Genomic DNA, 15,014 nt, shown 5'->3' with positions numbered 1-15,014 from the left:
AGGCCTCAATTTGTTCACCTGTTAGATGGAAATAAGACTGCCTTTAGCCCAGGGATGTTCACATCCTAAATGATATACCACCTGATCCCCTGGGAAGGCAATGGAATGATCCTTGGTGATGTTAAATATTTTTTTACTGTGTAATCAATGTCTATATTTAAGAGCTTGAAAGAGCAGAATCAGACAAGGATGGAGTCCCTAAAGCCTCCTGTGGCCACTACAGCGTGTATTCCTCAGCTTTCTCTGCAGTCCCAGGAAAAGCAGGCAGCTCATGAAAATGTATAAAGCACAGGAATCAAGCATCAAACAAAACTGCCACGTGTGAACACGCAGCTAGGTATCTCACGACATCTAAAACCCTTTGGTCTCTGTGTCATCCTTCAAGTAATGAAAATATCTTCATTTTTTCCAGATGGAAATATGGGCACAGAGAAATCAGGGGAGAGGCCCAATGTTAAAAACCAGGGCTTCCCTGGTGGCGCAGTGGTTGAGAGTCCGCCTGCCGATGCAGGGGACATGGGTTCGTGCCCCGGTCCAGGAAGATCCCACATGCTGCGGAGCGTCTAGGCCCGTGAGCCATGGCCGCTGAGCCTGCGCGTCGGGAGCCTGTGCTCCGCAACGGGAGAGGCCACAACAGTGAGAGGCCCGTGTACCGCAAAATAAAACCCAAAAACCCCCCCCCAGAATTATGTTGTCTCGAGATCCTTGTCACTCTGTGCTTCTTATGATTCTCATAGAAACAGAATGGTTTGGAGGTTCAAGCATTGTTTCCAGTAGAAAATAATGCAGATGTTACTGCTGGGGAATGAATTAGCACACCTAATTTATCAACCTTATTCAACTCCGTTGGAGATCAAAGAAAAGTCATGCAAATTGCAGCAAGTTTTCCTTACAGTATTTTTAGAGTATCATTCCCAAATACTCAAATATAGAGGATTCTTTCCTTTTCTTTGTATTCATTTGATTACCCCATAGTTTATAAATCACACGTCTGTTTTGTACACTTTGTACCAGACAAGTCCGGGCATGCAAAGCTTGTAGCCAGTTCACAAAAGCCACTTAACATATTTGTTTGTCATTTAAGTTATGACTTTGAAAACAAAAGAAGACAAGGGCTTTCACAGTGACAGGCAGGTTTACATAAGCTGCTGCACAAACTAAATTCAAAATAACTCTAGTTCATATTGAAAAAGTTATTCTTTCATTGCCACTCTGTCATAACACTCTTCGATATTTTTTAAAATATCCACAGTAATTAATCAGTATGACACAAAGCTTTCCCTACCTCTTCTCCTATGTATCCTTTTTGTAAGTCACAGAAACTGCAGCCACCAAGGCTTTCTACTGATGACTGGATGAAGTCTTGCTTTTCCTCCAAAGCACTTGTCCTGACACGCTGTAAATCAGGAAAACAACCAAGAGACATAGGCTTAGGGGCACATATAGGATGTGGGGTTGGTTCATTTGCTTCTTTCTAATACCTCTTTCTGCTACAGTTTCGGTTCAGTTACTCAAGAATATGCAAGTTAAACAAAGAAGAAGACTCCTACAGCGCAGGTACCATCAGTGACCCAGTGGACACAAAGTCAGTAGGTGTGTGTGGCGGAAGTGCATCCGAGGGGCTAGCAGCGAGAGCTGTGGCCTGAGAAAGACCTGATTTCCATCCCAGCTCTTTTTCTCCTGGCTTCGCTCTGTGTCCTTACCTATAAAATGGGGATAATAACTCCCACCTCAAAGAACTATTTTCAGGGTTAAATGAAATTCCCAATGTTAACTGCTCAGCGTCGTGTCCGACAATATGTGTTCCGTAAGAATTGTTGTATACTCGCTTTGAGCCAGCCTATTTATTTTATGCTAAAAATAAAGCAAAGCGTTGCTAGGATGAATCAAGAAAAAAGACCATTCTCAGGAGTGAAATATTTGTATGATATAATTTTTAAAATAATGGAGTTTCTTACTTTCAGTAACATACAGTAACAGAACATGCATAGATTATGGCAAACCTGTTTAATGAACAAATAAGAACCACTTAGAATTATCATAGCAGGATATCATGGAAAGGGGGTTAGATCTGCTTGATTTCAATTCTACCTTTATTCTTTGAGCAAATTTCTTTATCTTTGATCTTTAGCTTCATTGTTTGTTAAATAAACCCCTGGAAGGGGTGTAGTGAGGATAAGATATTAAAACAAAATATATGTCTGTCCTTCGGTCTAAGATAATGTATTAAAGCTATATACATATCTATCCATCTATCTATCTGCCTACCTATCTAGAGAGGGAGAGAGACCACACAATAAACTATATAGAGTAGTGATTATTCCAATATTATGATAAATTTTTTTACTGCAAGTAAGATTTTTAAATTAAGTACTAAAAATTAATATGATATATGTAAACATTCTCTTTGCAAAATTATTTGCATAATTGCTTACCTAATCCTTTTGTCATTTTTATAATTAAAACTTAACCTGAAGGGAGTTGTGACTGTGATGGGCACATGGGGTGGGGGGAGCGAGTTTCTATTTCTTGAACTGAGTGGTAATAACAAGGGTGTATCTGCCTTATCATTACTAATTAAGCTATACATTTGTTTAGTGTGGGTTTTGGTGTCTGTGTTGTATTATACAATAACATTTTTTTTAAATAAAAAATTCACTCAGTACAATAGCCAAGACATGTAAGCAAACTAAGTGTCCATCAACAGAGGAATAAAGAAGATATATATATATGTATATGTGTATATATATATATTTTTTCATTCCCCCAATGGAATATTACTCAGCCATAAAAAAGAATGAAAAAATGCCATTTTTAGCAACATCAATGGACCTAGAGATGATCATACTAAGAGAAGTACAAAGACAAGTGACAGAGAAAGACAAGTATCATATGATATCACTTATTTGTGGAATCTAAAAAGATGATCCAAATGAATGTATTTACAAAACAGAAACAGACTCAAAGACATAGAAAACAATCTTATGTCACCAAAGGGGGCAGGGGGGAGAGCTAAATTAGGAGTTGGGGATCAACATATACACACTACTATATATAAGATAGACAACAAGGACTGACTGTATAGCACAGGGAACTAAATTCAATACCTTGTAATAACCTATAATGGAAGAGAATATACATATATACATATATATCACTTTGCTGTACACCTGAAACTAACAAAACATTGTAAATGGGGCTTCCCTGGTGATGCAGTGGTTAAGAATCTGCCTGCCAGTGCAGGGGGACACGGGTTCAATCCCTCGTCCGGGAAGATCCCACATGCCGCGGAGCAACTAAGCCCATGTGCCACAGCTACTGAGCCTGTGCTCTAGAGCCCGTGAGCCACAGCTACTGAAGCCCGTGCGCCTAAAGCCTGTGCTCTGCAACAAGGAGTAACAGCCACTGCAATGAGATACCGCGCACCGCAACAAAGAGTAGCCCCCACTCGCCGCGACTACAGAAAGCCCGCGCAGCAACGAAGACCCAATGCAGCCAAAAATAAATAAACTAAATACATTTATAAAAAAACAAAAACCAAGAAACATTGTAAATCAACTATATTTCAATTAAAAAAATTTTTTTTAATTCACTCAGCCTGGGAAATCCCTGGCGGTCCAATGGTTAAGACTCTGCGCTTTCACTTCTGAGGGTGCAGGTTCAACCCCTGGTTGGGGAACTAAGACCCCACAAGCCACAAGTCGTGGCCAAAAAAAAAAAAAAAATCACTCAACCTGGTTACTGTATGAACTATTACAAACGTGAACTCATAGAAGACTGATTCAGGTTTAATTATGTTTTAAAAACATATAAAATAGAATTAACACACAAATAAATGAGTGATATTGATTCCTACCTTTTTACTGGGTCCTTCCACCAACACACCAAATTGCTATCTGAGTTTTCCACTTTCATGTGAAAAATTTTGGATGCAATAAGCATGGTGTGCCCAACTAAAGACCAAAAAGTGTAACCAGTTAAAAAGAGATCAGTGGAAGACAGGTTGAATGTGAGTTCACTTTTGTATGGCTATTAAAAGAATAAAAAGATGCCTTACCACTCTCTCACTTCGGGTGGATAGGGACGGTGGGAGGGAGACGCAAGAGGGAGGAGATATGGGGATATATGTATACGTATAGCTGATTCACTTTGTTATACGGCAGAAACTAACCATTGTAAAGCAATTATACTCCAATAAAGATACTGAAATAAAAAAGATGTCTTAGCCATAATAGTGAGTAAGTTACTATTACCTCTAATGACAATGTGAAAGTTGCAATTATTCTGTTACTAAGTAGAAAACATGTGACTAGGTATCTTTGGGATACTTACTGGAACTTTCTGGAAGTAAAGGGATAGAGAGGTACCTTATGACCAAAGCTTCATGAGGGATCAGAAGCAGAAAACCTGGCAAAAAATAAGGAAAACCTGATCTCCCTCCCTTGGCCCCTTGGACTTTTGCTCTCTTCTCCCTGCAGACAACCTCCCCTCCTTGAAGAGCAGCACACATGCCCCGAGGGGCTGCCCTTCTTCAAGATCTCTTGGGGCCAGCATCTGATGCTGTCTTTTACTCACTCTGTCTGAGTTCCAATTCCAAGTAACTGTGGACAAAAGAGACCATGGGAGCGGAAGGTTCTCTGCTAATGCATTGTAGGGGCGAGAGGAAATGACTTACTGGAATTCCACATAGATAACGACACGGCCACTACCATGAGTCATTTATTCATTCCACCAACATGGAACTACCATGAGTCAGAATGCACTGGGAATTCAGAGATGAGCAACACTCAGTCCTTACCCTTGAGGAGGTCAGACTTCAGAAAGCAAAACAGAACATCACGAGAAATTCCTTAAAGCAGATAAAATAAAGGAAGTATAACTAAAGTCTTTCAAGATCCTAGAGGAGGTGATGACTAATTTCATGGAGCAGATTATAGTAGAATAATCTTGAAGAATGAGTATTAAAACTCACAACAGACTCCAGCAAAAGATAATGTTAATTTACTTTCATCAAAATTGGGAATATCTCTTCAGTGAAGGACACTATGGATTAAGTCTTTTTGGGTCCAAGAGGAGATTTTTTTTAAAAAAATTGGTGTATACTTGCTTTACAATGTTAGTTTCTGCTGTACAGCAAAGTGAATCAGCCACACGTATACGTATATCCCCTCTTCCTTGGATTTCCTTCCCATTTAAGTCACCACAGAGCATTGGGTAGCGTTCCCTGTGCTATACAGTCTATTCTCATTAGTTATCTATTTTATACATAGTAGTGTATATATGTCAATCCCAATCTCCCAATCCATCCCACCCCCCCTTCCCCCACTTGGTATCCATACGTTTGTTCTCTATTTCTGCTTTGCAAATAAGTTCATCTATACCATTTTCCTAGATTCCACATATGTGCATTAATATATGTTTTTCTCTTTCTGACTTACACTTCACTCTGTATAACAGTCTCTAGGTCATCTATGTGTCTGCAAATGGCACAACTTCGTTCTTTTATATGGCTGAGTAATATTCCATTGTATATATGTACCACATCTCCTTTATCCATTCATCTGTCAATGGACATTTAGGTTGCTTCCATGTCCTGGTTATTGTAAATAGTGTTGCAATGAACATTGGGGTGCTTGTATCTTTTTGAATTATGGTTTTCTCTGGGTATATGCCCAGGAGTGGGATTTTTGGGTCACATGGTAGTTCTATTTTTAGTCTTCTAAGGAACCTCCATACTGTTCTCCATAGTGGCTGTATTGATTTACATTCCCACCAACAGTGTGGGTTCCCTTTTCTCCACATCCTCTCCGGCATTTATTTGTAGACTTTTTGATGATGGCCATTCTGACTGGTGTGAGGTGATACCTCATTGTGGTTTTGATTTGCATCTCTCTAATAAATAGTGATGTTGAGCATTTTTTCATGTGTTTGTTGGCCATCTGTATGTCTTCTTTGGATAAACATCTATTTAGTTCTTCTGCCCATTTTTTGATTGGCTTGTTTGTGTTTTTGATATTGAGCTGCATGAGCTGTTTATATCTTTTGGAGATTAATCCCTTGAGAAGATTTTTGAAAGATCTAAAACTGAAAGGATCTAAGGCAACTCAGGAAGAAAATGATGGGTGCTCCAAGTGAAGATGGTAACGTTTGTAAGCCAGCAATGACCAGAGGAGGAAACCATAAGCATTAAGCATCACTCATCCCTAAACATTTTATACCAGTTAGACCAGCAAAATCAGCAAGCTGGATAGTGCCTGGTGTGGGCAGGGGCTGTGGGCTGTCAGCTCTGGCGTGGGAGTACTAATCAGGGTATCCATCCTGGAGAGAACTCAGCAGTGCTTGTCAAGTCTGCATTAATACTCCGCATCCAGTGCAGGGGGAGGGGGACAAAGCAGAGAGGCCAGCTCAGAAGGTGTTCTGTGAGTTTGGCTTTGATTTTAAAGACAATGGAGAACCAAAAGAAGATTCTAAGCAGTCCAGGGACATGGCCAGACAAACCTGATGGAGTGTGAAGTTAAAAACGGAGTGGGGTGGGGGAATGGCAGCTTAGAAAATGAGTTAGGGGCATGGATACGTAAAATGACACAGTGTGTAAAGCAGAATACGAAATAGTACTACATAAGAATGCAGAGTACATTTACTAAAAATCAGGAGTGAATCTGGAATCGAGCGTGTCATATTTAACATTCGTAGGTTTCTCTTTTCCCATGCAACAGCTTGTTTATGATTTTTTCTAAATTTTTTTTTTTTTTTTTGCCGAACGCGGGCCTCTCACTGTTGTGGCCTCTCCCGTTGCGGAGCACAGGCTCCAGACGCGCAGGCTCAGCGGCGATGGCTCACGGGCCCAGCCGGTCCGTGGCATGTGGGATCTTCCTGGACCGGGGCACGAACCCTCGTCCCCTGCATCAGCAGGCGGACTCTCAACCACTGCGCCACCAGGGAAGCCCTATGATTTTTTTAATTGTACAGAATATTGTTTAGAATTCTGTAGTCTAAATTAAAAGCATTACTTTAAAAAAAAGTACATAGAGATTTAAGAACAGTCATTATCCTCCAATCCTGTCTGGAAGGTGAGGTCTTGGCAGCCTTGGGGCAGTTTCAGACAGTTACTTTTTATAAGTCTATCATGAAAATTTAGAACCTAGTTATATATAAATTACTCTTTAAAGAATGTAACTACTCTGAATTTATGGGATTGTGAATTTTTTTCAAAATATGTTTTACATTTTTTACCATTTTTTACAATGAGGTTGTACCTCCTTAATCTACTATTTTTCCAAACTAAATTCTGATTTTTAAGGTAGATGAATGTGGGATTTGTTTTATATAGAGGTGCAGTGGAATCGTAAACCTTGACGCTGAACCTAGTTCCTCTTGTGAAATGAGCTGAGTGGTCCAGCTCGTCACTGATGTCACTGTGGCCTCAGCCAGTGGGCGAAGCAACCCAGGCCCCAGGGCATGTGGGAAAGTCAGGCCTGGCCACCAGCAGGTTCTCTTCAGTGATGAGACCTACAGAGTCCATGCCACTCACCAGTGCAACCTGTAGGCGGTCAGGAAGGGCTGGTTAGCTTCTTTTTTGTGTGTGCAGACAGTTAATTGCCTCTACTCTTAGAAACTGTCCATTTTGGCTTCTGCTACCTGAATATTAATTAGCACCCTTTTCTCTTTCTGTGCACCTAACCATCTCAGGGCAATGCAAATGTCGAGGATACCCAAAGTCTTTTTTCTTCTTTGCGTCTAGTTTTCTGACTTTGCTTTCTCCCTCTGCCTCTCTCCCTGCTTTCTCTCAGCCCCAATCTGCTGTCTTTCCTTTTGTACCCTGTGTCCTAGGCTTGCTGGCTGTTTTCCTTATTAATCCACAAGGAGACTGCATTGAGGCCTGGACACGATCTAGACCAGTGGGCCCTCTGGGTAGAATGTCTGTGTGGTCTTCTGCAACAGGACTGCACAGAGAGCTGGTTGGAGGATTTATGCCCCTTCTGCAGTGATATATTCTAAGGCCAAAGAGCCATGTAAACATTATGTTACCTGCTGGAATGTTTTTTTAAAAAGTAAATACTTAGGATGCAGGCAAGCTCTTCATTTTATTGAAAATATCATCCAACTACTAGAAATGATATTCAGTGGCACCAGGGATTATGATATGTCAGGCCCAATTTCCTTATTGGTTTTAACTTAAACACCTTTAAAGAATTGCTTCAGGGTTTCCCTGCTGGCGCAGTGGTAAAGAATCTTCCTGCCAATGCAGGGGACACGGGTTCAGACCCTGGTCTGGGAAGATCCCACATGCCGCGGAGCAACTAAGCCCGCGCACCACAACTACTAAGCCTGCACTCTAGAGCCTGCGAGCCACAACTACTGAGCCCGTGTGCCACAACTACTGACGCCTGTGCACCTAGAGCCTGTGCACAAGAGAAGCCACCGCAATGAGAAGCCCGCACACCACAACAAAGAGTAGCCCCCTCTCACCGCAACTAGAGAAAGCCCGCTCAGAGCAACGAAGACCCAACGCAGCCAAAAATAAATAAATAAATTTATTTTTTAAAAAAGAATTGCTTCATATTTTTTGGCCTTTGTGGTATGATTTACTATATTAAAGTAATAAATGAATAATAAATAATTGACATGATTTACTTATTATTATCTACTTAATGCAATAGGCGAGCTCCTGAAAAGTAGTATATAAATAAAATTAAGAATAGAAAGAATAGAATTTGAAATGACTGAGCTCTGTGAAGAAATTCTGTTGTTAATTGCCCAATAATTAAAGAATCTTCTTGCAAATAAGGTGGCAGCATTAGAGTGTGGGAAAATAATAGAATCTGGAGTAATAAAACCTGGGTTTCAGTTCTGATTCTGCAGAGTATGAGCTGTATGATACCCAAATGCTCTCAGCCACAGTTTTCCTCTGTGAAACAGGTAGGGATTATTTCACAATATTGTTGCACTTCGCAAATTATAAAGGACTATACAGGTGTGAGCTGTTGCTATGATTACCGCACAGCCTTTTAATATACAGGTTCTTGTGTGATCCTCCTGCATCTGGTGGTGGTGACAGAGCGGATTTTATTATACTTTTCTATACAGATGAGGAAAGTAAGGGTCAGGAAAGTCTAGGGATTGACCTAAGGTAACATCTCTTCAAAGGTGGCAGAGGCAAGAACCCAAATCCAACTTTTTTGGCTCCTGAGTCAGGACTTTGCACTATACTACACTGCCTCAGACTTTAGGAGTAGGGAGGGGAAGTGGAGGGAAAGGGGAGATGAGTTGTTACACATTGATATGCTTTCCCTGCTACAGTGGAGGGTGGGCAGGTATGGGAACCAGTAGTGGCTGAAATTCTAGGTCTACCTCTTATTAGCTGTGTCAACCTGGATATAATAGGTAATCTCACTGAGTCTCCCTTTAGTCAACTATAAAATAAAGATAATAATATATAATTTGTAAGGTGGCTAAGATTAAATAAAATGATGTACATCTTACACACAGTACATAAAAAGCATTCGTTAAGGCACATATTAGTACCAAATTCAGTCCCACAAAGGTATGGGAGAAAAGAAACCCAGTATGCCTAAAATGGCATGTGGAAAGGCAGTAGTTCTGCCTGCCCTGCTCTCCTACAGGGCTGCTTGGGGACCGGGAGAAGAGAAACATTCTCATCTTCCATGAATTTCCTCCATGCAGTCATTCTAGCCATTGAAATTGCCTGCAATTCAGAATATCCTGAGAAGCAACAATGGAATTCTTTTACTTTTTTTTTTTTATAGAAGTATAGTTGATTTACAATGTTGTGTTAATTACTGCTGTACAGCAAAGTGATTCAGTTACACACATGTCTACATTCTTTTTTTAATATTCTTTTCCATTATGGTTTATCACAGAACATTGAATATAGCTCTCTGTGCTATAACAGTCGGACCTTGTTGTTTATCCATTCTCTCTATTATAGATTACATCTGCTAAGCCCAACCTCCCCCTCCATCCCTCCCCCAGCCCCCTCCCCCTTGGCAACCACCAGTCTGTTCTCTATGTCTGTGATTCCGTTTCTTAGATAGGTTCATTTGTGTCATATTTTAGATTCCACATACAAGCGATATCATATGATATTTGTCCTTCTCTTTCTGACTTACTTCTCTTAGTGTGATAATCTCTAGTTGCATCCATGTTGCTGCAAGTGGCATTATTTTGTTCTTTTTTATGGCTGAGTAGTATTAACAATGGAATTATTTCTTGATTACTAAAGGAAATGGAAGGTTTTCAGTCTCAGATGGTAGACTAAGTACATAAAATTATAAACTCTGTATTAAGATGCTAATAAATAATATCTTGAAAACTTTAACAATAAAGAGGCTAGGAAGGCGTGTCATCAACAAACAAGGGAGTTTAACAAACTTCTGTAAAACAAAAAGTGTGTATCGTGCTGAGTGATGAAGCAGACCCTCTGGAGCCCAGATTATGGGATTGCGTTTCAGGCACTGGGGTGACAGTGGACCTGTAGACAGCCCTGAAGAGCCTTCAGATCCCATGGTGGGCACGAAGTGAGGGTGAACACAGGGACTGGTTAGAGACTTACACATGACAATCACTCCTCCCCCATAATTCTCCCCTATTTCTCTATGCATGATGCCTTATAGCCAGGCGTTTAAACCCCAAGCAAAGAAAAAACAGCTTTTCTAAAAACACCAGAAGAATTCTCTGGGGAGAACTAAAGAGGCTACACTGATGGTGACCCAAGTAAAACTCCCCTCTTCCCGGTTCTCTGCAGAGCACGGCCTCCACCCGCCTGTCTGCCTAAGTCTAAAGCAAAGTGTGTCCAGAGTAAAACTCCCACCTCTGTACCCAGTACTCGCAGTCAGTCTTTGAATTTCCACATTGCCAAATATAAGCAGATACCCAAAGCTAATCAGACATTTGAGTCAGACCTGCAAAGTGGAAGAGAAAGAACAAGTACACAAAAAGAAAAACTGTCCCTAGAAGACATAGAACTCATTACCCTAGAAGGCATAGAACTCATTAATGAAACAGAAGATAACACTTTAAATACTGTAATTAGTACCAACAGAGATATGAGTAAAACAATATATTCATGAAACAAGGAAAGGAATCTGTGCAAAATAAGCAGAAAATTAGAAAGAGCTCTTAGAAAGAAAAAGATTTGTGAAATTACAAATTCAACCAAAATCCCTCAGAAAGTAAACCAAAATGACAAACATACAGAAAATGTAACCAAAAACTAAGAGGCATAGAGCCTTAATCTGGGAGGCCTGACTTATAACTAGTAAGTTTTCCAGAAGCAGAGAACAAAGAAAACAGAAGGAATGAGTTTATCCGAAAAACTATCATAAGTTCTAGAGGTTGTAGGGAAGGAGACTACAGGATGTCCAGAAGGATAAGTGGAAAAAGAGCCATACCTAGAAATCTCACTGTGAAGTTTGAGAACTCCAGAGATTTAAAAAATTCGAAAAGCCTCCAAACAGCAAACAGGAAGGAAGAGGTTTATAAGACACTCGTCCCACCAGAGTGATGGCAGGATAATGGCCCTTTCAGATGGGCAAGGCTGGAGAAAATTTACTTCCCACCCAGTTTTTTTGTAAAACGAGGAGTAGGGTCTAGGCTACGGTGCCTATGAGCCAGGGGAGTACTGATGGTTGCCATGTAGTGGGCCCAGAAATCGACCAGGTCCAGATCAGAGCATGGGGGTCCTGGAGGGGAGGACCCAGGGAGAAAGATGGTGCAACCATTTATTTAGACCAAATAGAATGACTCACTCAGAAAATATAAACGAAGATATTGGGTTGGCCAAAAGTTCGTTCGGGTTTTTCTGTAACATCTTACGGAAAACCCGAACGAACTTTTTGGCTAACCCAATATAATAAAAGCATTGGATTCAAGAAAGTAACCAGAGACACCAGGAAAAGCAAAAAGCTGTATGAGAAAACCACAGTCTACACACAAAAAAACTGGAGTTTCAAAAAGAAAAATGGAATAGTTTCCAAGCAATGGATAACATGTAAGAACCTGGAAGAGTGGGGATCTGGTCAAGAAGACATATCATGTTAACGCATCTGTTCCTTCTTACAATGAAAGAGTAATTAGAAACTCATAAGAAAAAGTATAAGAAAGACATTTTCCAAATACAAGGCAAACTGCAATGTGGCCTGTTTGAATCCCATGTTAGAACCTTCGTATCCGAGAGACACAGGTGCTTGGGAGAAAGCATTTTGTTTAAAGACACTATTTGACAGTCATGATAATGTCAGTGCTGCTAATTATCTTTAACATTTAGAATCGATTTATAGACAAACAGCAGAAAAGAGCGTTAGGATTACAATGCAGGCTATGCTTGTAACCACCTTTGATATTTTAAAATAAAGGTTCAGCCCCCAAAGTTGAGATGGAGAGGAAAAGCTTGGTCACTAACATTCATAACACAACATGGGGAGTTGGGGAGAAAGAGTCCATCTCGATGGAGCCAGAAATGGAGGTTGAAGTGTCCTGTGAGAGCTGCAAAGGTGTCAGGGCACCAAATCCTTAACTGTTATAGCAGGAATTGAACAGATAACATTTAAAGCTGATGAATCAGTAGCGGTATAGATACACAATGGTGTATATGTGTAATTTACTGATAGGGAGTAAACTCCTAGAATAAATAACAATAGAACGAGGCTAAAAGTGACGGCTGTGGTAGGAGGACAGGAAGTACAGAGGAGTGAGGGCGGGGGGCAGTTTGCTTTCCTTGTAGCCCCTTTACAACGTGATTTTTAGTTGTTTTTTTTTTTTTTTGCCCACACCGCGGAGCATGTGAGATCTTAGTTCCCCGACCAGGGATCGAACCCGTGCCCCCTGCAGTGGAAGCCCGGGGTCTTAACCACTGGACCGCCAGGGAAGTCCCTACAGTATGTTTTTTTAGTCTGATAAAAGTTCTAATTTTTTTTTCAGCTTAATTAAAGTCTAGTACGCATTTCATATTATGTTGACACTTTTTACATACTTCTGTCCCATTTTACAGAAGGGACACTGAGGCTTAGAGATGCTGAATACATCCCTTGATGCACAGCTCCTAAGAGCAGCACCCAAATGCCAGCCCAGGTGACAGGAGCTCTTATTCTCTCTTTTAAAAAAAATTTATTTATTTAATTTATTTATTTTTGGCTGCGTTGGGTCTTTGTTGCTGCACGCGGGCTTTTCTAGTTGCAGCAAGCGGGGACTACTCTTTGTTGCGGTGGCTTCTCTTTGCTGCGGAGCACGGGTTCTAGGTGCGCAGGCTTCAGTAGCTATGGCACACGGGTTGCTCTGCGGCATGTGGGATCTTCCCGGACCAGGGTTCGAACCCGTGTCCCCTGCATTGGCAGGCAGATTCTTAACCACTGCGCCACCAGGGAAGTCCCATTATCTCTCACTTAAATAACTGATTTTTCAAATCATATTTGGGATCCGGGTGGTCCAGGTCCTCACTCCTGATGCTGGCCCTAGAGTCCATTCTTAAATCTGAACGGGTTTGAGTTCTGATGGTCTGAACTGTAAAGCAAGCGCACAAAGCATTTTCTTCAACAGACATACAGGCAATTTGATAAAGGAACCCGTGGTTTTTATTTCACTTTCTCCTGAATCCTTCAGATCCTTACTCTTTCCGTTTTTCCCATTCTCTCCATCCTATTATCCACCGACTTCCTGAATGATTAGTCTTCACTTCCTGTCTCTACATTCTTACTTTCCTATTCCTGCTCAACCTCCTGAAATCCGACTTCCTGTCCTTTCCCCAGAAGTCCTGTCCTGCTGGGCAGGGTCCTCGCGGGGTCTCTTTCGGTCATGCACCAGAGCTAAGGATGACGTCTGTTACATCACATGGCAGAAATTTAAAAAATACACGTTGTTGGGAAAACTTACGTAGGCCACGGATAATTAAGAGAAGGTTAGACATGGATTTCCTGATCCTTCCGTCATCTCATAGAGAGGTGAGGCACTCTCCCTCCATCTGTCTTTCTTTTGAGGACAAGTGAGGGAAAATTGTGTTGCTTAAGGACAGTATGGGTGCCTGCTGTTTAAGGAGTTATCTGGGAACTCCGGACGCCCAGCCTGGGGAGACTGGGGTTCATAAAATATCCAGGAAGCTACACATCCGGTGAGAAGCTGAGCTTGGGTTCAGGGATTTGAGCTCTCAGTCCTCACCTGTGCCCTCCTCTCTCCGCATCCCAGGTCATTGTCCAGACAACCCAGAATGAGTTCCCTTTGCCACTTTCAAACAGTTCTGTTCATTTCACAACAATCACTAGCCCTCTTGAAGCTGTTACAGCTGGAAGTGTAAGTCAACAACTTGATAGCCAAATAGAGTGGACATTACTTGGTCCTCACCTCCTTATCAGCTTTAGGGCCCTTGACACCATTGAGCCCTCTGGTCCTGAAATCCACACTTCTCTCGGCTTTTCTAATATTACTTTCTTGATTCTCCTTCCTTCTACTGGTCTGACCTCCAACTCATTCGCTAGCTCCTTTTATCTCATCTAAATGTGGGAGTGGTGAAAAGATAATAGATAATGTTTAAAATGGAAAACACAATCCAAGATTTTGAATATTTTATATAATATTTAGAAATATGAGAAATAGATCCATGAAGAAATAACGAAAAGAGTTGAACGTGGTTTTCTCTAGGAAGATTAGGAATTAGTGACAAGGAGAGCTATTGTAATCTGTAATAACCCCTTTGTGGTACTTGACTTTTTAAATGAAGTATAACTATTTATTTGATGAAAATTTTAAATCTACTTTAAAAATCTCAGTAGAAAGGCTGAAAGATAAATAAATCTATACATGTACTGATATATGGAAATATCTCTAGGATTTGTTAAGAGACGAAAATCACAAAGGAAAAAAGTGGTTAGTACGTGGCTATGTGTGTGTATAAATATGTATATACAATGCTCACATATGTATAGAATATCTGTGGAAACACGTAAAATAATTTCACAGAAGTCAGTTCCCTGACTCTGGGAAGGGAAACCAGGTAGTTGGAGGTC

Source organism: Phocoena phocoena, chromosome 21, assembly GCF_963924675.1.
Source record: "Phocoena phocoena chromosome 21, mPhoPho1.1, whole genome shotgun sequence".
NCBI lineage: Eukaryota > Metazoa > Chordata > Mammalia > Artiodactyla > Phocoenidae > Phocoena > Phocoena phocoena.
This window is presented reverse-complemented; position numbering follows the sequence as displayed.